We start from the raw sequence: 26701 nt of genomic DNA, 5'->3' as shown, positions 1-26701 counted from the left end.
CCCACTCTAAAGTAGATAAGTTTGAAGTACCTCCTATACACACATGTTGTTATCTTCATGACTGGTTCTTATGAAAGAGTTTTGTTGGTTTATGTGTTCTTGTTTTTTCAGTTGTCCAGTCATGGACCAGTAACGTGAAATTTGTCTCCAAAAATGGAGGGTGCTGAGAGACTGAAGAAAGAGGTGGGCAAGTCAGGGTGGCAGCAACGGAGTTTATCAGGGAGACTTATGACAAGGAAAGTCCTGGGCAACCACAGGACCAAAGCAGATCTCCGCATCCCACAATGGGGGAGGGGGAGCGGGGGCAGAGGTTTTATAGTGGTGGTGGACAAGAGTAGCTACAAGCCAGGGTCTTGAATAAGAATGACTGAGCAAACAGTAGTGAACTAGCAGGCCACATGAGGGCACTGACGATCAGCCTCACAAAGGCTGTTTTCCCTTTAGTCCACCCCTCAAGCCCGTCTCGAACAGTCTGGCATGCTCCTCCTCTCGTGACACAGCACTAGAGGTCCCTTTCCCTCCTTGCCAGGAATAGATATAGAACTGGGGTTGGCCAGGTGCCATACATATGCAAGAGACAGAGAAAGTTACTGTGTGCCCAGAACAAGGGTAAGGCTTCTCCAATAAGCAGGAACTGGGAGAGAGAAGGCAACCCAATTCCCAGCCTCCTTATCAAAGAATGTCCTGGGCCCAAGGCCTTTACTTAGGCAGCCTGAATGGGAGGCATAGAGGCGGACCATTCCCCCAACATCAGTGATGCGCTAGATCACAGGTTTGCACTCTATGCTTCACGGGCCAAACCTGGCCTGCTGCATACGTTTGTAAATAAAGTTTTATCAGAACACAAGCACACCCATTTGTTCACATATTGTCTATGGCTGCTTTCACACTACCATTCAGATCTGAGAAATGGTGACAGACAGCATATAACCCACAAAGCACATTTTCTATCTGTCAGGTTATAGACAAAAATTGCCGAGCCCTGTCTTAGTGCATTTAAGTCAATGTGTTTCCTCTCCCAGAGGTATCTCTATCCTGTGAAATCAATAATCTGGCCTCTGTTAAAGGAATTTTAGTCATTCCTGAACAAGTTTCTGGGAACAAGTGGAGCTGGTTTGTAAGGCCACGGGCTCTGTCTTTGCACCACTCAAGCAACCACGTATGTCTATTCCAATCTTCCATGAAACATGTATGTTGTGATTCATAGCTGAACACATACTCTTCATCATTAACAAGAAGAAAACCACCAGGAATTAATAACAGTAATAATAGCAAAGATTTGTATAACCATTACTGTGTGCCAAGTACTGTTCCAAGCGTGCAAATATCAAACTTCATAACAACCTAGCTGGGTGTCCTCCTTTTGCCTGTCCAGGTTCACACTCCTCCTTTCCCCACCCTACCATCTGTCTTGGAGTCTGAGCTAGATGGACTCCATCAAGGGCTCCTTACTGAATGTTGGGCTCAACCAATTAGGAATCCCAGCAGGAGATTAGGAGGAAGGTGTGAGGTCAGGGTATGTATCCTCCTCACTCTCTGCCTGTAGTGTCACCTGTGAGGTAATCTTCCCTACACAGCCCTCCCCTTCCAGGTAACATACCCACCCTCTACCCAGGTTCCTAGGGTTGATAATAGCTCTGCAGCTCCTGGAACCCATTCTGTGTGGTTTCCCTACACTCCACTCAAGCTTTTGTAAATATCTTTTTGCAAAACCGTCCTTAAGTTATCCTAATTTGAATGTTCCATCTATTTCTTGTGGGAACCCTGACTGTTGTACCCCACTATTGAACATTGATTCTTAACCTGGGCCCCCGTGCACCCCTGAGCCATCCTTTGGTAGAACTCTATTTCAATAGAGTTGCTTTCCTTTGTAAGCCTATGTAACTTATTTTATATATGTTAAAAAAAAAAAAAAAATTCCTGTAAAAGGTCTTTAGGCTTTACCAGATTGCCAAAAGGTCCATGGCATCATTATTTTTTTTTTTTAAGAGGTGCAATAAAGTGAGCAGATAACAATTTTGTTCTTTCAATTGCGCTATGCTGAAGGTAGCATGTAATAAAATTCACAGGACTTACAAGGAAGTTCAAGATTTCTTTTCTCTTCACATATTCCTCTTCTCTGTATGCCTCTGGGTATAAGTCCCTCAGTCTACTCCCAAGATAAAATTTTCAAACAGGTTGAAAGGATGAACACATGAAGATGATTTTCCCAGTATGAACAGAAGAAAGTAGGTTCTACTTCCCTTGGGATTGAATTGCAATTGAATCGATTCCAACTCATAGCAACCCCATGTGTTACAGAGTATAACTGCCGCATAGGGTTTTCCAGGCTGTAATCTTTACAGAAGCAGATCATCAGATCTTTGTTCCACAGAGTGGTTGGGTGGGTTCAAACTGCTGACCTTTAGGTTAGTAGACAAGTGCTAGCTGCACAACCCAGAGAGAAGACTTAGATATTTCTTATTTCTTGGTTCTCTGTCTCTCTCTGTTTCTCTGTCTCTGCCTTTTTTTATTTCTTTCTCTATCTGTGTCTCTACATCTCTGTGTCTGTACTTTCCTGTCTCTGTTTTACTGTCTCTGTGTGGGTGTGCTTGTGTGTTTGGGTGAAGAAGTACAAAGTCACCTCTCATTTTCACTTTTTCAGTTGATTCTGCTCCTCTAAGATACTTGGAGACTTTAAGCATGTTGAATCTCCATCTTGGAGTGGGTTCAGACATTTCCTCCTCCTTCTGTAAAGCTTTCTTCTCTAGTATGGCTAAGCAAGGCAGGCAACCTGCCTTGCTCACTGCTCTCCTTGGCTGTTCTCAGAAACAGATGGGTTCCAACCTCTCCTAGCCTTATACAGGAAGATTGGAGACAGGGTCCCATTGGTGGTTGCTGTCCACAGACCAGTATTTTTGTCCTGTTCTTGTTCATTCAGAACGGCTGTTGAAAATTGTTCTCCTGGTCTCTTATGCTGGGTTCTCTAGAGAAGCAAAACCAGTAACCCAGCGACACTACCGGACAGAGTAGAACCACCCCACAGTTTCCAAGGAGCACCTGGAGGATTCAAACTGCAGACCCTTTGGTTAGCAGCCGTAGCACTTAACCATTACACCACCAGGGTTTCCAAAACCAGTAAAGCTTATATATATATATTATTTAGAGAGAGATTTATATTAAGGCAATGGCTCATGCAGTTGTAGAGGCTGGAATGTCCCAGGTCCATGGGTCAGGACAGAGGCTTCTCCTGATTCACACAGCTGCAGGGACTGGCAAACCCAAGATCAGCAGATCAGACAGCAGGGCTTTTGCTCACAGGCTGTGAAGATCAACAAATCCCAAGATCAGCAGGCAGAACAACAGGTAAGCTGCTAGCTCAAGTCCCAAGAACTGAAGGTCAGACAAATAGGAGTCAGCTGCAAGATCCAGAGCGAGCAAAAGTCCTGCTGTCTGACCAGCTAATCTTGGGTTTACCACCCCTGCAGCTACGTGAATCAGGAGAAGCCCTTACCCTGACCCATGGACTTGGGACTTTTCAGGCCCTACAACTGCGTGAGCCATTTCCTTCACTGGTTTTGCTTCTCTAGAGAACCCAGCATGAGACATGTGGTACCAGGAGGGGTTCTGAGAAACAAAATTGTAAGGATAAGTTTTCTAAATTGTTTCTCAATTCTGGTTAGTCTTAAAGAGGGTTGATGACTCTGCTTCCAGTAGTAAAGTGGGCACTGCTAATCCATGATGTGAAGTGACAATTCAAATATATAAACTATCACCACCAATAGATCAGGTAATGGGTGAAAGGCAAGTCTTTGGGTGATAGTATGTTTGATGCCTTTCTACAATTTTGTCTTAATGAGAAGTATAAGGAAACTGGCTGATTGGTCCTACTTTCACTAAACAAAGTGGTGAAAGAGATGAGCTTAGGGCATCAGAGTCAAAGCTCAAGTGCCAAATAAACAACCTCAAAGTTTCCACAAGCGCCTTTAAAGAAAGCTGTATTTCTTGTAGTAACAGAGCAGAAATTGCCACAAGTCAAACCCAGAGTCTTACTGTAAGAGTGGCTGAATTACAGCACCTACTCAATTGCCAACTCAAGAGGTGTCTGAAGTAAAAGTGAGGGCATTGAGAAGAAACGGGATCCTGACACTTGGGATGGGGACGTATGGGCAGGTAATCAGGAAGCTGGAGATACTGAGTCCCTAAATTCTGTGGAATAACTCCTGCCAACAGAACCAGCCCTCTCACTCCCGTCTGAAGAGATTATTCCATCTTTGTCTGCTAAGCTCAGGAAGAGGTGTGCTACACTCCAAAAGAACTGCTTGACCTATTTAATATGTTCAAACAGAAACCTGGGAAATATGTGTGGGAATAGCTATTCAGGGTGTTGGATAATAGTACAAGGAACATAAAGATGGATCAGTCTGAGTTTATTGATATGGGCCCACTAGATGCAGATTCTTCATTCAACGTTTCAGCTTGAGAAGTTAGAAAAGGATCTAATAGTTTATTTGGTTGGGTTGCTGAAGTATGGATTACATGGTAGCATACACTAAAGCAAGCTGAAGTACCAGACCCGCCTTGGTATACTGTGGAAGAAGGTATCTAAAGGCTTAAGGAAATTAGCATGCCAGAGTGGATTTACAAGGTTAGACCCACAGACCCACACACGGAGTGCTCAGAGGATACACCGTTTACCACAGTGGTGAGGAACAAATTTGTGAAGGGAGCCCCAGAATCCTTGAAGACACCTGTGATTGTTGTTTTATGTAAGTCATATTTGATAGTGGGAACTTCCCTAACTGAATTAAGGCACTTAACTACAATGGGGTTGATCAAACCCCGTGGTGGTAGGGACCAAGTGGTGGCACTCAATCAAGAAAGACAAGGTGGGCGTGGTTACCGTAATGGACAGGAGAGTCAAAGCAGTAACTGGAATAGTCTGACTTGTATGGATTTATGGCATTAGCTAGTTAATCATGGAGTGACACAGATAGGAAATCTACTAAGTATTTACTTGATCTATAGAAGCAGATAAATTCTAGGTCAAGTGAACAGCAGTCTAGCTTAAATCACCAGAATAGAAAGTCAGCGTTTTTCAATCAATTCCCAGATTTGAGCAAGGAGTAAATACTATATTAAAATGATGAACTATCCACTATAAACCAGTCTATGGTAAGAAATTGAATTTATAGCTAGCATGGGTTTAAAATATATATACATCCAATAAGTAGAAAAGACTCAGGTGAGCTTTGCAAAACCTACAACAATCCTAGAAGCAACAGAAAGGCCAAACATGTAAAATACAGAATTGGATCATTTTGACAGTAGGAGAGCAGCTAGGAGGAATAGAAGACATCTTATGAGTACAAAGATGGAATGTGCTGAGAACACAAAGCAAAGCAGCGGGCTTGCATTTTGCAGGCACTGTCTGCACAAAACAAGCATTTCCAAATTTATTTTAATTTTTGACAATTTTTTTGACAAAAAATTGCTCTTCCTCCTTATCTTCACCTTACATAGCGCTAGAGTATTTGTTAAAGATAAAGTGGGTTGAGGATTTGGTAAGGGCTAACCTACTACCAATTATAAAAATCTGTGTGGAAAATGCCCCGAACTCAAAAGGCAGGAAAAAAATAAAATTGAGCCAATATTTGAATACAGCCTTCATTAAAAGAAACAGGTTTCTAGGCTGATAAACAAGAGCTCACATCTGTGTACCTCAGAGGATTCCTTTCAAAATATGGGTTCGAAGTTGGACAGGCCAGGAGAGATTCTGTGAAAAGGGTGGCAGTCTTTTGTCTCTTCTTCACTTTACACTCTAAGGTCTCCTCTGTCTGCTGGGAGTAACAATGTGGGACTTCGTAGCTGACATTTGTTTTGCATGTCCTCCGTCTATTCATCCTCCAAAGGCCAACAACCATTTTATCTTAGGCAAGTTAACTTGCCCTCTCTGAGCTTCAGTGTATCTCCTCCTCCTGACAACTAACGTAAGTTTTTACTTGGAGATCTACCTCTCCCCCATGCTCAGCTTGATCTGTAGCTTCAGTTCCCAAAGCCTAAGCCAGCCAGCTCCTGACGCCTTGGTCAGAGGGAGAGGTCCAGAGGTGAGCATGTGATCAGGCGGAACTCACATGTTGTGCCTGGGCTGCCAGGATGAGACTTGCTCCTCATCACTGGACTGGAATCCAGGGTGTGTCCGACTGCAACTGCACAGTCACCTTGTTTAGAAAAGCTGCCCCATGTGCATGGAGCCACTACAGAGGAAGCAGAGCTGAAAGCTGGAGGAGAGGAGCCAGGCCCTACCCATTTCATCTGAGCTACACCTAAGGGAGGCTGGGGCTACCACTGGGCCTCTCAATTATGTAAGCCGATACATTTCCTCTTTGTTTAAGCCTGATTGAGTTGGGTTTTCTGTTGCTTGCAAAAGAGAATCTTAGCTCAAAGTTGCTGAGAGAGTTATATAAAATAAGCTGTATAATGAGGCCGTAACAATTCTTAGAGTGCCTGGGCCTAGGCAAATTCTCACTAAATGATAGAAACAATCCAAACCTGTTTCCATGGAGTTGATTCCAACTCATGGCAATCCGATGTGTGTCAAAGTAGAACTGTGCTCCACAGGATCTTCAGTGAGTGGCTGTTTGGAAGTAAATCACCAGGCCTTTCTTTGAAGTCACTGCAGGATGGATTTGAACCTCCGACCTTTCAGTTAGTAGTTAAGCACTATACTGTTAGCGCCACCTAAGGACTCCTGACTAAATGACAGCCATTTTTATTATTACTAATATTGACTTAAGTATACTTTTTAGTTTATAAAAGGTAATATGGTAATATCCCAAAAAATATTTTATAAGACTCCAAGAGGCACAAAAGCTATATATACACACACACACACATATGTATATATCTATAGATATTGCCACATATGCATGTAAAGAAAGCTGGACAATGAATAAGGAAGACGGAAGAAGAATCAATGCCTTTGAATTACGGTTTTGGAGAAGAATATACCACAGACTACCAAAAGAAGGAACAAATCTGTCTTGGAAGAAGTATAGACAGAATGATCCTTAGAGATGAGGATGGCGAGACTATGTCTCATATACTTTGAACATGTAATCAGGAGGGACCAGTCCCTGGAGAGAAACATCATTCTTGGTAACTTAGAGGGTCAGTTAAAAACAGAAAAACCCTCAAGGAGATGAATTGACACAGTGGCTGCAACAATGGGCTCAAGCATAGCAACAATTGTGAGGATGGTACAGGGCCCAGCAGTGTTTCGTTCTGTTGTACATAGGATGGCTATGAGTTGGAAATGATTCAACAGCACTGAACAAATAACAATAGGTAGATAAAAATCTAACTAAACCCATTGCCATCAAGTTGATTCCAACTCATAGCAACCTTATAGGACAGAGTAGACCTGCCGAATAGTTTCCAAGGAGCAACTGGTGGATTCGAACTGCTGACCTTTTAGTTATCAGTTGTAGCTCTTAACCACTGTGTCATCAGGGGCCCAGATAGATATATAAGTAGCGCCTATTACAAATTTTGTTATCCTAGCCAAAATTTTGGCTTGCTTGTTTCAGTTTTTAGGATACTGATGCCTTGGTTATGATCTCATCTTAATTTGCTTGAGTTAAAAGCTAAATAAAGATCTTTGAGCTTCTTGTCTGAAAGGTTCCTAGGTAGTCATTGTATTTGGAGGGCGGGAACCATCAGATCCTTGAAGCCTGGATATTGGTCCCCAGGTTATCAGCGTGGGCTTTGAACTAACTATGTATCATTGCATTATACACACCTCCCTGGTCCTCTCTTGTGTCTCATATGGTACCTCACTTGCTGGATGATAATAGTCCTTCCAGAACCTTCTGAAAGCAATGCTGTTGAGCACTGAGTCTAGAGCCCCTTCTTCCAACCCCTACTGAGACCACTCTGGTTTCGGGCCCTTTGACAAGATTTTCTTTGTTTTCATGTTCTGTTGAGTTCTGGTTCAACCTTTCATTGGGTCAGCTTCATTTCTGGGTTTAATTTACTAGCCAATATGTGTGTAGCTTGGAACACCATTGACTCATTCGTCTAACAAACATTTATTGAGTACTTACTATGGACCAAACTCTACAGTCCCTGAAAACGTCCTTGTCCCCAAGAAGCTGATCGCTGAATCAGAGAAACAGATTTTTTACAAGCCCACAAATCCAGTGGAGTAGTGGCTGTCAACCATAGCTGCATGTTAGAATCTCTGGGGAGATTTCAAAAATCCAGAGAGTAAGCCCTGCCTCAGGCAACTTATGACTGAGACTCTCTAGTCTCATAGTCACCCCCCAGGTGACTATGTACAGCCCTATAGAGAACCACCGCAAACGAGTATGGTCCATGCAAAAGACAAGTGATAACACCTTCCAGTATTACTTAGTGCCTACTGGTGCCATGCATAACACAGCAGCAAATTTGGGGCACACGTCTGAATTAGCCACCAAGAGCCTGTGGCAAATTCAATTTTTTAATATTTCAAGTATTTTCTTTGGTTTGTATTTACTTGAACAACCCTCCATATGATTACTTCAAGACAGCGTTTCAATGTAGCTAGTTGATTTTCAATCTTTTTTTTTTTTTTTTTAATTTCTCGAACAACACAGCTTGGAAACCACATCAATCTACATGAGTCTAAAATAAATTCATTAAGAAGCCTCTGAATAGAACCATGATTTGATATATGTGATGCAACCTGCCCATTGTACCATAGATATCAGCAAATCCAACATAATTTATTGAAAATAAACCATGACTGAATGCCCCACCATTGCATTTACATGGAATTCTTCTCAGCCCCCAGTGTGCATAGGGGGAAATATTTTTTATGCATATATGTATATGACATATTTTCTCCAAACAAGAACTGATTTTTCCAATTTTATAAGGCCATTTAAAACATATATCATATTTCTATCACATTTAATGAAAACAATTACATCTAACAGCACAGAAGGGATTTAAAAATCAATAGAGCAAAAAGCCCTAGTAACAAAAAGCCTTAACTGATGTCTAAAATCAGCTTGAAACAAAAAATGTTAGTGTCCTATATTTTAAAACCTATTGTAGTAGCAGAAAATTTTCTAATCTAATTTAACACAGCTGCACAACCACATTATAAATATCCCAGAGAAAGGCCAATGTGGCTACATCCATGAGTTTAAAAATTCTCACAGTAAAATTCATTTTCATGGAAGCTAGTCCTTTTCCTCCTACATACAGAAATCTGTCTGTAGACATTAAAGGGACTAGACATACTCATGATCCACAAAGTGACCTTGACCTCGTGGTTTGGGTAAAAATGTATTGACTCATACATTAGATTACAAGTCTCCATGAAATGCACCTGGACCCGTCTTAGTTTCCTATTGTAGCTGTAACAAAAATACTGAAAGTGAGTGATTTTAAAGAACAGAAATTTATTTTTCTCATGGTTTAGGAGGCTGTTGTTCTCGTCGTTGCTGTTCTGTGCCGTCAAGTCAATTTCGGCTCACAGCAATCCTGTAGGACAGAGTAGCTGCCCCATAGGGTTTGCAAGGAGTGTCTGGTGGATTCGAACTGCTGACGTTTTGGGTAGCAGCCTGAGGTCTTAATCACTTCACCACCAGGACTCCCAAAAAACTCATTGCTGTCTAGTAGATTCCGACTCATAGCAACCCTATAGCACAGAGTAGAACTGTCCCATAGGGTTTTCAAGGAGGCTAGAAGTCCAAATTCAGGGTATAGCTTTAGGGGGAGGTCTTTCTTGTCTATTCCAGCTTCTAGTAGCTGCCAGACATCCCTGGAGTTCCTGGCTTGTAGTTTGAGGACAGTTGCCTCCATCTTCAGATAGTGTCTTCCCTCTGCGCCCGCTTGCCTCTGTGTCTAATCTGCTGTTTTTATGACTCAGGAGTGATTATGTTTAGAACACAATCTACACTGCCATTGTCTCATTAACATAACAAAGAAAACGCTATTCCCAAATAGGATCAGATCCACAGATATAGGGTTTAGGGCTCCAACACATATTTTGAGGGAACACGATTCAATCCCTGATAGCCCCTTTTCCCTGATTTTTGTTTTAAGAGCCAGTTACCGAAGTTTTGAAGATACAAAAAAGTTCACATCAGAACAATTCAAACAACTTACATAATTGAATATTGTTGTTGTTGTTAGTTGCCTTTGTTAAAAACAAAAGTTTCTGTACAATAAGTGTTTTATTCAGATTTGAAGATTTGCAAATTGGAAAGCACCAAAATGAAAGTTCAAAATGGAATCTGGACAACGTAGTATAAGCGCATGTTTTTTATTAGAACTTTGTACAGAGTGGGGAAAGAGTGTGGGGTACATTTGATTGGCTAACATTCAACATGCTTTGTAAGGCTCATTTATCAAGAATTCTATTGGCTGGGATACTCAACCTTAGCCACAGTTTCTTTTGTTCCAGAGCTGGTTCCTTCTGTTTCTAGCAATATTCTGGGGGAGCCACCTCAGAGTGTTGCAGAGCAAGTTGTCTTGGTCAAAAGTGTGGTTATGAATCACATAGTCTAAAAAGCAGGGATCTAGGACAAAATGAAGCCCATTCCAGATGTGTGTCAGTCATTTCAGTTATGTTAAGCACTCAAGTTTTAGAATGCTCTTTCATACCTTAGAAGTCGGCTTTGACTCATGGTGGCAGTAGGAAACATTGCCCGATCCTGCACCATCTTCATGATTGCATGATTGTTGGTATGCTCAGAGTCCATTGTTGTGTCCATTGTGTGTGCCGAGGGCTTTCCAACCTAGGAGGCTTATCTTCCAGCATTATATCGGAATTATTCTATTGTGATTCATAGGATTTTCATTGGCTAATTTTTGGCAGTAGATCTCCAGACCTTTCTTCCTAGTCTGTCTTAGTCTAGAAGCTCCACTGAAACCTTCTACCATGGTTGACCCTACTGGTATTTGAAATATCAGTGGTATAGCTTCCAGCATCACAGCAATGCAAGCCATCACTGTATGATAGACTGACAGACAGGTGGTGGATTGAACTGAATATTATACCTACTTATTCTTGTTCTTTTAACTCTTGCTTCATCTTCCTACTAGGCTCCCATCTCTTCTCTCTCTCTCTCTTTCGAGGATGTCCTGGAGCTTGACTTGTCTCCCAGAATGACTAATCAAGGTATTTTACTTAACATAAGATCACCTCTTTCAAATTCATATGTATACATATGAAAATACATATTTTTTAAATTATATATATATGGCTTTGTTGTTGTTGTGTGCTGTTGAGTTAATTTCAACTTATAGTGACCCTATATTCACCTTATAGGACAGAATAGAACTGCCCCATAGGGTTTCCTAGGCTATAATCTTTATGGGAGCAGATTGCTAGGTTTTTTCTCCCACAGTGCTGCTGGTGGATTCGAACCATAGACCTTTTGGTTAGCAGCTGAGCACTTAACCATTGTGCGACCAGGGTTCCTTTAATCTTAACCATGTATATATAGATGTTTTAGATATTTAATTGTTAAATCTCTATATAACATATAAAGAATATTTTGAATGATTTCAGAATAAGCCATCATCAGTCTGATTCTCCCCATAAGCACGGGCAGAGAAATACTTATACTCTCAGGAACATATGTCCCAACATTCTCCAGACCTGGGAATTATTCTGTTTTTCCATCTCTAAAGATATAAATTTTTATGGGAGTTCTCAACAAAATTAAAAATACAGGAGGCTTGGCCAACCCTTCATATTGTTTCTCCTATAATTTATAAGACCTAACTTAAAACAAGGATTTTACCCAGACCGTGAAAGTGCCCACAGACCCTAATTCGTGGGTTCAAGAACATACTCTGGTGGACACCAGCCCCTATTACCATTAGGTCTTCAGCTGACATCAGTTAGAGAGAAATTCTATAGGGATGGAATATTTTAGCAAGCCATGAAAAGCCTTCTAAAAGAAAACCTGCATTGAGGCAGCTTTATGGAACTCAGTTTTAATCTCAAGGGATAGGCAAAATATTTACATTTTATAAAAATATGTGATTAGGCTGCTAACTTGATAGAGAATAGGTGCGTTTCAGTAAAATCAGTTCTTTGCGAAACCACTTACAGATCAGAGGTGATCCAAATGGGCTCTGTTTTACGTGTGCTGTTATTTAAAGTAAGTGTCTAAAGTTTATCCATCTAACAGTCAGTAACTTGATATCCAGTGCTCTTGGGAGAACGGAGATATCTGGATGCTTACAACAGCTTTTACCCATATTTTAAGAGGCTGCTGTGCACTCAGTAAATGCGTGCTGTGTTGTGTGTCATTACCTGACACACTCTGTGTACTATGAGGACTGTCATGCGGTATAAAATAAGTCCACATGATTTTATCCAGAAAGAGATACAAATGTATCGCATTGCTTTTAAAAAAAATGGAAAAAATAAAATAAACATTGCAAAATTCTCCATCTACAGAAAAGAAACCTACTGGAAAACAAATCTCAGACTCGCAGAATTAAGACTCAGGAGTTGCTGGACCTCTTACCTTCATTCAGGTAACCAGTCTGTTTGAAAGAAAAAAAAAAGAAGAAGAAAACTAAAAACTGCAAAAAGCAGGATCCCCTGAGCCTTCCTAGTGAACAGCTGAAATTCCCCGATCTCAGCTTTATTTCTTAAAAGTCAGCAATCACACTCCTGGCTGTGAACACAAATTGAGCAAATGTTGAGCGCTGGGAACAGGGCTAGAAGCTGCAGACAGGGTCACACCAAAATCACTTTACCAAATACAGCTTATAGACCCCTAAGCTTTACCCTTACTTTTTCTGCTCCTTTAACTTTTTGTTTTGTTTTTCGTGAAAAAGCAGCTATGTTCTTAAATTTCTTACACTCTTTTTGTCTCAATACCTATAAAGAAATGAGTAACCATTTTATTTTTCTCTGAAAGGTTTTCACTACTCTGCATGCATGTACACATATACACACAAACATACGTCACACACATACTGACATACACACTCACACACCACACATACACTGACATACACATTCACAAACCACATACACACACATACACCACACTACACTACACACACAGCACACCAGACTATGCACATATACACATACTCAAACACACACACCACACACACATACACACACTCAAACGCATGCACATATATACACACACTCATGAACGTACACACACCACACACTCACATACCACACGGACACACACCACACACATCCTACTCATATAAACATACTACACACAGCACACACATATGCACACTCATACACACCATACACACTCACATAAATGCATGCATACACACACACATCATACGTAAGCACAAACACACACACAACACTCACACACACCACACACTCACACAAACTCACACACAAGATTTGCTTTTCTCTGTCCTTATATACACACAACAAGACAACACACAGTGCCGTCGAGTCGATTCCGACTCATAGCGACCCTATAGTCCTTGTATAGACAGTGATAATTGATCCGCAGCACTGTTCAGGTATCTTCTGTTTCCTGTTCAGGCTCTGTGTTCTCATGCGCCTTCGTTCCTTGGCTATGTTCTCTGTCTCTTCCTCCCTCTCCGGCAGCTGGGCAGACATCCAAGTTCTTTGCCACTTTAGTGGCTCAAGGAGTCTACCAGATAGTGTTCAGAGTGGAGGGATAAACTCACATGGTTTTATTTTTCCTTTTTGGTTCTCAATTTTATGAGTCAACACAAGTCTGATGTGTTTTCTATCTCAAGCCAATGGAACTTGAGCTATGGGACCAGAACTGACGTTTCCTACAGCTTTCTGCAATTCCAGAGAACCTGTGTGGAACAAAATCTTGAAAATCAGATTGGCCTTCACTTGAAAATGAGACACAAATTCTACTCTGCCTCTCCAAATTGAACATGCTGACAAAATCTGCCCGAGCACAACAGGTAAAACCTTCAGTGCACCAAAGTCAATGAAGTCAATGCATGGTTTTCACAGCAACCATAACTCCTGTGTAGATAGCATTTTCCATTTTTGCAGAAGCTGTTAAGTTTAACGGTATAAGGCAAATGCAGTGTTAGCTGCTGAGAAACCAAAACTTTGTTCCCTGACCTGTCATGACTTCAAGTCATTTGTGCCTATCATAATACTAAACATATACACAGCATTTGTTAGCTCACCCTTTACCCAAAAGAACTCCTCAGTTACTATCACCTGGACCGAATGGAAGTACAGGCTTACAAGGCAGAACTCCTCAGGATTATCCGGGGACTCAGGGGGCTCCTCAGCCCCTTTAGAACTTCAGGATTCCCCAATACACAGGCTCACGTTGCTTCAGCACATATCTTGTGGATTGAGTTTTATTTCTCAGTAAACATGTGGAAAAGCTGAAGTGCAAGTGGCATGCTGGGATGTCTCGGTTAAGTTGACTTGTTTATAGATTTCTGAAGTTTTATGGACTTTCCAGGTAACATCTCAGGCACTGAATTTAGTGTCACCAGAAACATCAAATACCACTATTAGAAAAGCTCACCATCTGTAGCCTGATACTTTGATTGATTAGTAAATATTCATAGCCTTTTTTATCAGTAGTAAATTACTAGCTGACAACATTTTCAATGAGCTCCGAAGTTTCTTCATAAACGTATAAAATCGCAAACTTAGATATTGAGTTCTGACTGAAGTAAATAGACAACACTATTTTCAGTGAAAATAGCCTCTTCCCTGGAGTAGCTACAAAATTCTAAACTAATTTGAAATTCCTAGACTCCTTCCCCCTAAGCCCTGGCTGGAGCCCAGGCCCACTGTACAGAGGGATTGGCTAAAGGAGCAAGAGTACCCATCCAAGGCACTAGAGCATGTGAGCATCCCAGTCAAGGTCTCCGCCAGCACGTGTGGCATAACTGGATGGGGCAGGAAGGCATTCTTCTGGATAGCCAGGATGAAGGCTGTGTCTTCTGTGGATATTCCAGCTTAAGATATTCCTCCCAGCTGATCCTGCCTCTTGCTGGAGCCCAAGGCCTGGCCAGTCCAGCCTGTAAACCTTGGGCTAATTTCAGCCTCACTGGAACCAGAAACCAGGTATCTTTGTGCAGGGCATTACCCGAGCAACCAAATGAAATGACCTTGGTGATAGAAAAATATCTCTAGTCAAGCTGCCTCGATATTATAACAGAGCTCAAATTTGGAATCAGTGACGTCTAGATATAAACAGTTCTACGATTTATTACTGTATCTCCTGGAGCGTATCACTCAGCTCTCTCTCAGTTACCTAGTGCTGCTATAACAGAAATACCCCGAGCGAATGGCTTTAACAAACAGAAGTTCATTCTCTCCCAGTTTAGGAAACTAGAAGTCTAAACTCAGGGCACCCGCTCCAGGAGAAGGCCTTCTCTCTCTGTCGGCTCTGGAGGAAGGTCCCTGTCATTAATGTCCCACGGTCTAGGAGCTTCTCAGTGCAGGGACGCCGGTCCAAAGGATGTATTCCCACCTGGTTCTTCATTCTTGGTGGTAGGAGGTCCCTTTCCTCTCTGCTTGATTCTCTCTTTTATATCTCAAAAGGAATTGGCCCAACATGCAACCTAGTCCTGTAGCAACCTACCTTATAGTCCTGCCTCATTCACATAACTGCCTCTAAACCTGCCTCATTAACATGATAGAGGTAGGATTTACAACAGATAGGAAAATCACTTTAGATCACAAAATGGTGGACAACCACACAATACTGGGTATTATGGCCTAGCCAAGTTGACACACATTTTGGGGGTACACAATTCAATCCATAACAGTCCCCTTATATGTAAAATCATTAAAAAAAAATCTTAATTAGGATCTTAATAAAGTGAGTTAAAATATGCACAGTCCTTAGCATAGTGGCTAGCATATATTAAGTGCCCGATGCCCAGTAGCCTAGTGGAAGCATCCCTACTTTAGGAGTCTGGGCACCTAGATTCTAGTTCTGCCAGCCCTAACAAATGTGTAAGCTTAGCAATCATCTGGAGTCCCTGGGTACTGCAAACAGTTAATGTGCCTGGCAACTGACCGAAAGATTGGAGGTTTAAGTCTACCAAGCGGCACCTCAGAAAAAAGTCCTGGTGATCCACTTCTGAAAAACTGGCCGTTGAAAACCCAAGGAGCACAGTTCTACTCCGACACACATGGGGTCACCGTGCATGAGTTGGAGTTGACTCAACAGCAGTTGGTTTTAACACTCATCCATTTATACCTCAATTTCTTGATCTTTGCCTTATGGGAAAGTTGAAATAATTAAAAGTGAAAATATTTGCCAAAAAAGTCTATATAAACATGTTATTTTTAATGCAACCATGCATACCAGAAATTTTGAAGTGAGAATGCCAATAAATAGTTCAGACTATGGGTTCACTCAGAGAGGGCAAGAGAGAAGAATGGCATAAAGATAATGGTAATTTTTCAGGAAGAAACAAACTGGCTCATTTAGGCAAGAGTAGTGTGATCTTGATAAAAATAGCACTGCTCAGGCAATGTTCTGCAGTTAACGGAGTGGTTTCAGGTCTATTCTACCAACCTGGGGAGAGAGTTCTTAGAAGACCTTGAAAATGTCTGATTCCCAATAATGGAAAATGAAGAGGCCTAAATTGTCACTTCTTTCTTGTTATGATTTCATATAAGAACTTCAAAACAACAGACTTTTATTGTTCATTATTTATGTACCTGGTTCTTTCCAAAAAATAAGATGAGGCTACTTATTTTAGGTCTCTCCAATCAAATAACAATTATAAGAAATATTTCTCCCCTGCTTTTCTCCTCTACACCTGAGACAAGCTGAGACAGGCAGGAAGTAGAATCTGAGAGACTAACTTCGGTGCTAATACAGGGTGATTGAAGCAAAGAGGATATCTCCAGCAAGGCCAGCATGGTATACAGTAATATCCATCTAATTCATATTTCTATTGGTCTGGGAGAGTGATAAAGTCCCAATAGTACCTTCTTTGACCTTCCAAGCCTTGAAGGGTCCAAAGGTCATACATCTGTAACTGTGCTAATGATAAAGTCTTCTGGCTTATTCATTTAAAATGTCACTAAAAAAAATGGGGATTCCTTTACATGTGTCACCATCAGCACTAGCTTTATATCATTAAAGTGTGTCATCATGCTGCTGGCTGTTTTTGAAACGTGCTGTTTATGTCTGGAATTAATATTTTGCTCTCAACAAACTGTTATGAATACTTGCCATGTGTCAAGCATAGCACTAAGAATTAGAGATGAAAAGAATAATGAGGTTCACTGTTACGAAATGGCAATAGTTTTGAGTCACTAGGGGCTAAAATTTCAAAGATGGAGAAGAAATTTTTAAAATTAGGCTCTCAGGTGTTCACAATAGAGTAGTGGTTATAGAATTTGAAACAATATAGCATGCTAAGTTCTCTGGTAAAGGCAGAAGGAAAGTTTTGTCTGAGCCTCCAAAGTAGGAAGCAATTAACTCCCTAGGCAAGACTTTGCATAGGAGGTGACATGTGGATATATTCATTTCCGGATACAGACAGTGTTGGGGGTGGGTAGAGAAAGGGAATTCCAGGCAGAGACTATAGGATGAGCAAATAATGCATGGAATGTGTTGCACAAAGGGAGTGCTGGAGAAGGTGAAGACTGAAACATGAACTGAACAAGAGGTGGCGAAGAGTGCAAGGGGGAGAGATGAGGCTGAGATAGACCATGAAAACTTTGTATGACTCACTAAGGAGTCTGCATTTTACCCTATAGATGCTACCAGTGCCAGTATATGGGCACATCAAAAGAAACGGAGAGGAAAGTCCACATTTAACAACCTCTTCTGAGACAACATCAACAAGCTGTAGTGAACGGTTGTCTATGATTGAGGAAGAAATTGAGGGCAGCTTTGAAGATTCTAACCTAGGAGACTGGGTTTTAAGGCCACTTACTGGGATGAAGAAAATTTGATATTATTCATTCAATTTGGGAAAGTAATAAAACTCTTCTGCTGCTCTCCATCAACTACATTGACAAGAGCGGTAGAAGGGAGGAGCTGTTCTCTTCTTCCAGTTTCTAACTCCATACAATTTCTTAGTGTTGAACAGTGGGTTTTAGTGGCATGTACAGCCAGATTCCCTGGCTCAAATCTCAACCCCAGCATTTATTAGGAATCAGTAACAGGAAAAATCTAGAAAAACTCCTAAATAATAGGAAAATAAAAAACATGTTTCTGAATTACTCGTGGGTGAAAGAAGAAATCAAAAGTCAAGTAAGAAACTATTTTGATCTGAATGAAAACGAAAACATGACATATCAAAATGTTGGATGCTGCTAAATTAGGACTTAACAAAAACTAAATAGCACTACTGCAAAAGAAGAAAAGTTTCAAATCAATGGCCTCCATTTTCATCCTAAGGAACTAGGAAAGCAAGAGCAAATGGAACTGAAAGTAAGCATAAGAAAGCAAATAATAAAGAGCTGCTATCAAAGAAATAGAAAACAGAAAAAAAATCAATAAATTCAAAAGCTAGTTTTTCCCTTTAAGAAGATATTAAAATTGATAAATTTCTAAAAGACTGATCAGAAAAAAGAGAGTAGACACAAGTCATCAATACCAAGAATGAGAGAGGTGACATCACTATAATTTATACTGGTATTATACTAATAATTAAAGAAAATCATGAATAACTTTATGCGAATAAATCATAATAGATAAACTGAAGAGGCTTATATCTATTAAATGAATTTGGTAACGAAAATTCTTCCCATGAAGGAAACTCCAGGCCCAGATGAAGTCACTGGCTAATTCTACCAAACATTTAAGGAAGAAATATTACTAATTCTACTCAAATGATTCCAGCATATTCAAGAAGAGGGAATACTTCCTATCACATTCTATAAAGCCAGCATTAGCCTGATTCTAAAATCAAAGACATTGCAAGAAAACTACAGACTAATATTTATCCTCAGCACAGATGCAAAACTCATTTTTAAAAAGTTTGCCATTTGAATCAAACAGCATATAGATAAGTTATTTCAACGACTCGAGTTTATCTCAGAAGGGCAAGGTTAGTTTACTTGTCAGAATCAAACAATGTAATTGACTGTATTGACAAACTAAAAAGAAAACCATATGATTATCTCAACTGATGCAGAAAAAGCATTTGGAAAAATCCAAAATCCATTCCTGATTTTAAAAAAACTCTCAGCAAACTAAACTTGGGAGAAAACATTCTTAACTAGATAAGAGAAATCTATGAAAAGTTCATAGCTAACATCATACTTGACAACTTCAATATTTTCTCTACTTGACCCAAGTCATGGTATTTTCAATTGACTCATATGCATGTGAAATCTGGACAATGAATAAGGAAAACTAAAGAAGAATTGATGCATTTGAATTATGGTATTGGCAAAGAATATTAAATATATCATGGACTGCCAGAAGAATAAACAAATCTGTCTTGTGAAAAGTACAACCAGAATGCTCCTTAGAAGCAAGGATGGTAGGACTTTGTCTTACATATCTTGGACATCTTACCAGGAGGGACCAGTCCCTGGTGAAGGGCATCATGCTTGGTAAAGCAGAGAGTCATTGAAAAAGAGAAAAATCCTCAATGAGATGGATTGACACAATGGACTCATACATAGCAATGATTCTGAGGATGGCGTAGAATCAGGCAGCATGCTGTTTTGTTGTACATAGGGTTGCTATGAGTCAAAACCAACTCAACAACACCTAACAGCAACAATGTCATATTTATGGTAAAAGTTTAAATACTTTCCCCTAAAATCAGGAACAAGGCAAGGATATCCTCACTCACCACCCCTATCTAGCATTTTACTGGATGTGCAACAATGAAGCAAGAAAGAGAAATAAAAAGGATATAGATGGGAATGGAAGAAGTAAACTATTTTTTACGACATCATGATTGTTTACACAGAAAATTCTATTAAATCTCCTAGAACAAATAAGTGAGATTAGCAAGTTTGCTGAATACAAGATGAATGTACAAATATCAATCTTCCACATACCATCAATGAAAAATCAGAAATTGAAAATTTTTTTTAAGTCATACTTCCAGTTTCAGCTTCAACACGTAAAGAGAGTAAAAGTTATCATTCTGTCCTATGACAAAAGCTGAACAAACTAATATCAATGACAATTTGCTGAAGCCTGAGTGGACTAGCTTGAAAATAAGAAACTCATGAGGTCACAGTCTTAAGGGGGCTCCCACACTTGTATGGGTTTTGACCCTAGGAACTCCACCAAGTTTTCATAGTGAAGAGCTAACAAAAATTCTCTCACTTTTCAGACAGGGAGAGGGAGAAAGTAACCATTTCCTAATACTTCCCAGAATATTCTCTATAACAAAGGTTCACTCTCCAAGGTAAATAACTTTACTAAATCCTTATCTGACCTGGAAGAGGCAGTTAGTCAAACCCAGCTCCTTTCCATCTTTTCTAAGGGGTGGGGGAGACTAAAAAAGCACTTCTGAAGGTCACAGCCCAAGACCTTGATCCACTAAAAGACTAAAATTTTATCATAAAATTACAGAATGCTTCCCATCCCCATAATTTATAACCACATCAACAAGTCTCCAGTATAATAGTGGATTACAAATAAAAGAGGTATAAGATGCATACACTATTTAAGAAGGCATTCTTATAGGAACTCAAAGACAACAGGGAAAGAAAAAAATAAGAAAAGCAGTAAAAGAAACTGATGTCTCTAGGACCTACAGGTAAAGCAAACATTAAAAACAGCCCGGCTCCTAGTTAGATTAACATAATGCCTCGAACCGAGCATATTTACCTCAATTCCTATTATCCAGTACATCATGTCTTGCTTTCAATGAAAACATTACAAAGCATGCTAAAAGATTTAAAGTCACAGCATGAATAAAGCAAGCATCAGAGCCAGATTCAAATATGACACAGATATTAGAATTATTAGATAAGGAATTTAAGATAACTATGATTAATATGTTAAGGACTCTACTGGAAAAAATAGAAAGCAGGTAAAAACAGATGGACAATGTTAGCAAAGACATGGATACTTCAAGAATCAAAAGGAAATGCTAGAAATCAAAAACACCATAACAGAAAGAATGTCTTCAATGGGTTCATTAGACTGAACATGGCTGAGGAAAATGAACATGAAAATATGTCAATAGGGAACTTACCAAAAAAAAATAAAAAGAGAAAAAATAGACTATCCAAGAACTGTGGGTCATTTACAAAAGGTGTGTAATATATATAACCATCATAGCAGAAGAACAAAGAGAGAAAAAAGCAGAAGAAATATTTGAAATAATAATGACTGAGAATTTTCAAAAACTAATGACAGCTATCAAGATATAGATCTAGGAAGTGCAGAGAACACCAAGCAGGGGGAAAAAAAAAAAAACTACACCTAAGCATATCACATTCAAACTGCAGAAAACCAAAGACAAAAAGAAAAAAAAAATTATGTTAGAAGAACAAGGGAAATAATAATATTCAAGTTCTCATCAGAAAGCATGCAAGCAAGAAGATAGTGAAGTGAAATCTAACATGTTGAAATTTAAAAAACATCAATTTAGGATTCCTTATACTGTAAAACTATCCTTCAAAACTGAATGAGCAGGGGAGAAGAGAGGAAATAAACATTTACTCAGAAAAAAAAAAATCTGAGGGGGATTTGTCACCAGTAGACCTGCCCTGAAAGGAATGTTAAAAGACACTCTCAAGAGAGTTCTTAAGAAAAATGACATATGTCAGAGATTCAGATTTATGTAAAGAAAGGAAGAACATTACAGAAGAAATAAAAGAAGGTAAAATAAAATCTTTTTTTACCTTCTTAAATTAATCTAATGACTGTTTCTTCAAACAATGGATTGTTTGTTAACAATGTATTGAGTAATTTTAGTATGAAAAGAAGCAAAATGAATGCTGTAAGGGATGGAGGGAGAGAATATGAATATTCTTCACTACCCATGGATATCCTCACTATCTGTAAAGTGGTATAGTTATTTGGAAGTGGACTTAGATTAGTTGTAAACGTATGTCACAAATTCTAGGGCATCTAATTAAAAAATTGTTTAAAAATTACAATTTATATGCTAAGATAGGAGAGAAAATAGAATATCATGCAAAATTCTCAATTAAAACAAAAGAATGAAGAATAAGAGGGAAAGATTAAAAAGAAAATAAAACAAGTACAATAAATAGAAAAAAGTTACAAACATTGTAGATATTAATCCAACAATATCAATAATCACTTTAATGTGAATAGTCTAAATAAATCAATTAAAAGAGACCGTCAGAATGAATTTTAAAATAAGCAATTATATGCTGCCTACAAGAAACCCATTTTAAAAATAAAGACAAGGGTTAAAAATAAAGAGATGAAGAAAGATATACAATGTTAATACTAATCAAAAGAAAGCTGGACTATCTATATTAATTTCAGGCGAAGCAGACTTTGAACAAGAAAAATCATCACAGATAAAGACGGGCATTACATAATGATAAAGGGGTTAATTTTCCAAGAAGATATAACAATCTTGAATGAGTATGCACCTAACAACAAAAAAAACAACAGAGCATCAAAAAACATGAAGCAAAAACTGATAGAGCTGCAAGGAAAAATGACAAATCCACTATTATAGTGTGACTTTCCACACCCCATTTTCAGTAAATGATAGATCCAGCAGACGGAAAAAATCAGCAATGATACTCATGAACTGAATAGCATCATTGATCAACTGGATTTAATTGGCATTTATACAATGTCAATTTATAGATGGAAAATCTCCATAAATTTGATATTTGGGATTAAACAACACACTTCCAGATAACACATGGGCCAAGGAAGACGTCTCAAGAGAAGTTTTAAAATATATATTTTTAATTAAATAAAAATGAAAATGCAACTTATGAAAGTTATGAGGTGTATCAGAAGCAGTCCTTAAAACCCAGTGCTGTTGAGTCTAAGCAGTCCTTAGAGGGAAATTTATAGCATTGAATGTGTATATTAGAAAAGAAGAATGATCTAAAGTCAACAATCTAAGCTTCCACCACAGGAAAGAAAAAGAACAATTCAGGCTTAAGTAAGCAAAATAACAGAAGTAATAAAAATTAGAGCAGAAATATGTAAAGATAATCAATGGCACCAAAAGTTGGTTCTTTGAAAAGATCAATAGAAGTGATAAGCCAGTAGCCAGGCTTACCAAGCAAAAAAGAGTAAAGACCCAAACTATCAATATTAGAAACAAAAGAGGCATCATCGCTACTGATCCATGGACATTAGCCAGTTAAAAAAATACTATCTGCAACTCTATGCCCTCAAATATGATAACTTAAATGAAATGGCTTTTTTTTTTTTTTTAATGAAATGGACCAATTCCTTGAAAGGCACAAACTACTAGAACACAAAAAAGAGAAACAGATCATCTTAATAGTCCTAGATCTATTTTAAAATTGAATCAATATTTTATAACCTCCAAAAAACAAAGTTCCAGGCCCAGATGGTTTCACTGGTGAATTTTACCAAATATTTAGGGGGGAAATGATACCAATTTTTCTACAATCTCTTCCAGAAAATCGAAGCAGAGGGAAGAATTCCTAAATAATTCTATGAGGCCAGCATTACCCTAATACCAAAACCATGTTTCAACATTCAAAAATCAATTAATGTAATCCATCACATTAACAGGCTAAAGAAGGAAAACCATATGACAATATCAATAGATAACAGAAAAAGCATTTGACAATTATTGATTTTAAAAAAAAAATCCAACACTCAGCGAACTACAAATAGATGTTTCTCAACTTGATAAAGAACATCTAGAAATAATCTACAGCTAGCATTATACTTAATGGTAAGAAAATGGATGCTGGAGGCAAGGCCAAGATGGTGGGGTAGTCAGACACATTCTGTGATCCCTCTTATAACGAAGACCTGAATAAACAAGTGAATCGATTATATATGACAATCTAGGAACACTGAACATCAAAGGCAAGTTGAGAAATCAGACTGAGCAGCAACGGGCAGGAGGGACGGTTCAGAAATGGCAAGGAGTTGCCAGACCTGACCCAGCAGGAACCAGCACCCTGCAGGGTGGATCTGCTGGCATGCCCAGTGAAGGAATCAGTGCTGAGTGGAGGAGACTCTACTCTAGCCTCCAGAACCGGTGAAAAGTGGTGCTCAATCAGCAAAAGGTAAGTACATGTGTCTAAACTACCGTGTAGCTCCAAAAACATTCCTTGGGAAAAGCTTCTCTCCTGTTTACCTGCCCCCTCCCCACTCTACACTGGTGCCTTGGCCGGCTTCAGAGATTTCTGCGTGCCCTGGGCCAGAAGTAGGACCCATCACGTGCCCCTGAGCCATACTCCCAGTCTTGGGAACAAATAGGAAGAAATAATCTGCCAGCTCCCCTAAGCCAGGAGCTCAGGGCAGGCACAGCTCCTTTGCCTAAGATAGGCATAAAGGGTCCATGGACTTTGAATGCCATTTACCCTTGCATAGACCTGTGTGGGCCCATTTCAACAGCGTAGGTCCTCATTAGCACAGTACAACAGGGCATATACCTGAAGCGTAACTTCACTGTATCAGCTATATGGAGGAGCAGCATATTCATGACATTTGACACTGCTCTGCCTATTAAGCAGGGTCCTTACCTACACATATCAGGGGCCTGAGGACTGGTGGCTTCACCAATGCCATCTAGCCACCTGAGAGAGGGGTCCAAAAATAAGTGGTACCTCCCAGTCCTTATAGCCAACAGCACTGGGTGCCCACAGTAAAGCTGCAAAGCCCACCCATCTATGCACTCTAGGGAACAGGGACATGCTTTCCTCACAGACACTAAGGGACAGCTGTCAGCCACCTGATTTGCTCAGCATGTGACCTCCTACTGCAGCCAGATACCTCTGCCTACACCAAGCACCCTTGCCCATCTAGGACTGAAGGTAAGGGTCTGCACTATACCTTTGGTGATTGAATACCTGGACACCTGAGCTGAATTCATAAAAGGAAAAGAAATGGACTCCTGGGCTCACTTACCTAGTAACAGATCTAACCACTTGGCAACAGGATGTTAGAGCTTCAAAGGCGCCAATATTCAAACTAGTTCACTCAAGCAGCCTGTTTTGGCATATCAAACAATAAGCTGGGACACAGAAAGCAAATGTAAAATAAATAAATGTTATAACTTATTGATGGCTTGGAGACAACAGTTGGTATAAAATTACATAAAAAGGCAGACCACAATGGCCTCAGCAAGCTCCCAAAACAAAGAATCAAGAGACCTTCCAGATGAAGATAACTTTCTGGAATTACTGGAGGTAGAATACAAAAGATTAATATACAGAACTCTTCAAGATATCAGGAAGGAGATCAGGCAAAATGCAGAACAAGCCAAGGAACACACAGACAAAGCAATAGAAAAACTTGAGAAGGTTATACAGGAGCATAACGACAAATTCAACAGACTGCAAGAATCCATAGAGAGAGCAAACAGAAATCCAGAAGATTAACAATAAAATTTTCAGAATTAGACAACTCAATATAAAATCATAGGAGCAGAATTGAGGCAATGGAAGTCAGAATTAGTGAGACTGAAGATGAAGCACTTGACACCAACTTATCTGAGGATCAAATAAAAGAATTAAAAAAAATGAAGAAACCCTAAAAATTATGTGGGACACTATCAAGAGGAATAACCTGTGAGTGATTGGAATATCAGAATGGGGGCAGGGTGGAGAGGGGGAGAGATGACAGAAAATACAGAGAGAATTGTTGAAGATTTGTTGGCAGAAACTTCCCTGATATCATGAAAGATGAGAAAATGTATATACAAGATGCTCATCAAACCCAACGTGAAATGGATCCTAAAAGAACGTCACTAAGACATATTATAATCAAACTTGCCAAAAAAAAAGAAAGAATTTTAAGAGAGGCTATGGTTGAACAAGAAACCTTGGTGGTGTAGTGGTTAAATGTTATGGCCACTAACCAAAAGGTCAGCAGTTCGACTTCACCAGGCACTCCTTGGAAACTCTATGGGGGAGTTCTACTTGGTCCTATGGGGTCACTATGAGCCAGAATCGACTTGACAGCTGTGGATTTTTTGGAGGGATAAACAAAAAGTCATCTACAGAGAAGAGTCAATAAGACTAAACTCAGACTACTCTGAAGAAACTATGCAGCAAGAAGGATGACATACATAAAGCCTTAAAGGAAAAAAAAACTGCCAGCCAAGAATCATATATCCAGCAAAACTGTCACTCATATGATGGTTAATTAGGGCTTTTCAAGATAAACAGAAGTTTAGGAAATTTGCAAAAACCAAACCAAAATTATGAGAAATACTAAAGAGAGCTCTCTGGTTAGAAAATCAATAACATCAGATAATAACCCAAGACTAGAACACAGGACAGAGCAATCAGATATCAATCCAGATATGGAAGTCAAAAAAATAAATCAAAGCTAAAACACTGAAAATAGGGAAGCAGACACATTAACATGTAAAAGACGACAACGTTAAAACAAAAGAGAGGGACTAAGAAATGTAGTCATAGATCTTTCACATGGAGAGGAAGTCAAGGCAATATAAGGAAATAAAAGATTGGTTTAACTTAGAAAAATAGGGGTAAATATTAAGGTAACCACAAAGGAAACTAACAATCCTACACAACAAAATAAAAAAAAAGAAAAACATAAAGACTCTGCAAATACAAAATCAACAACAATGAAAAAGATGA

The sequence above is a fragment of the Elephas maximus genome, chromosome 23 (assembly GCF_024166365.1).
Source record: "Elephas maximus indicus isolate mEleMax1 chromosome 23, mEleMax1 primary haplotype, whole genome shotgun sequence".
Classification (NCBI taxonomy): Eukaryota; Metazoa; Chordata; class Mammalia; order Proboscidea; family Elephantidae; genus Elephas; species Elephas maximus.
Note: the sequence above shows the minus strand (reverse complement) of the source record.